This window comes from Anabrus simplex, chromosome 2 (genome assembly GCF_040414725.1).
Source record: "Anabrus simplex isolate iqAnaSimp1 chromosome 2, ASM4041472v1, whole genome shotgun sequence".
Taxonomy (NCBI): Eukaryota; Metazoa; Arthropoda; class Insecta; order Orthoptera; family Tettigoniidae; genus Anabrus; species Anabrus simplex.
In genome coordinates, this window is record NC_090266.1 from 263,540,712 (window position 1) to 263,541,746 (window position 1,035).

Consider the following 1,035-nt stretch of genomic DNA (forward strand, 5'->3'; position numbering starts at 1 on the left):
TTTCAGTATTATCTTTATCAAGGCAACTGAAAAAATTCTACTCGATCCGAGATCATTAGTCTTCCCACACAGCTAGAATAGGGTAGTTAGGGTCGCGTAGCAGTGAGCTTGCATCCGGGATGTAGTGGGTTCGAACCCCACTGTCGGCAGCCTTGAAGATGGTTTTTCCGTGGTTTCCCATTTTCACACCAGGCAAATGATGGGGCTCTCCTTAATTAAGGCCACGTCCGCTTCCTTCCCACCCCTAGGCCTTTCCTGTCCCATCGTCGCCATAAGACCTATCTGTGTCGGTGCGACGTAAAGCAAATTGCAAGAAAAGAATAGAGTAGTGGTAAATAATATTGTAATTTATTCGAAACATCGGAAATCTATAAATAATAAAACAACGACACAGTCCAACCCGAACGAGGAACGTAATTGCACCCATCCGTGTGGCGGAGAAGCCAGCAGCAAAGCTATCGTGCAAATCGCACCTTTCTGTTGCAAAGCAAAGTCATCTCAATGAATATTGAATTTTCACGACCGCATTGTAATCGAAACAGACTTTCAACGTATTAGGTCGTGTTACGTACATGTAGTACGTGTTGAAGAGATGTTAAGTACAGAACAAAAATGGCCAGCCGGACACCAGTGGGATCCGAACCCACAACCTCCCGATTTCGCGTCGGTTGCTCTACCAATTGAGCTATGGTGTCCTAGGCCATCTTTGTTCTGTTTGAAACGATCTGAGCTACAGGTTGTGGGTTCGGATCCCACTGGTGTCCGGCTGGCCATTTTTGTTCTGTACTTAACATCTCTTCAACACGTACTACATGTACGTAACACGACCTAATACGTTGAAAGTCTGTTTCGATTACAAAGTCATCTCCTTACAGGCCATGAATGCTCTTGGATAAATGGAAGATAAGGGCTTCCACTTTCCATAACCTCGGGCCTTAGTGGCTTAGAATGGTTAACCCTATGTCCGGCCAACTTTGCTCCCAGGAATTAACCTGGTTCTCAGTTTTGGTGCAAGGGCCAAGTCCGCTCCAGAAG

The 1,035-nt window shown here is 45.8% G+C and overlaps 1 non-coding gene across 1 annotated transcript; it reads right to left on the reverse strand.

The window, feature by feature from the left end:
• Positions 1-622: 622 nt before the first annotated feature.
• Positions 623-695, reverse strand: TRNAS-CGA (transfer RNA serine (anticodon CGA)). The gene has a single exon. It is a non-coding gene; the product is annotated as a tRNA-Ser (tRNA).
• Positions 696-1,035: the final 340 nt, after the last annotated feature.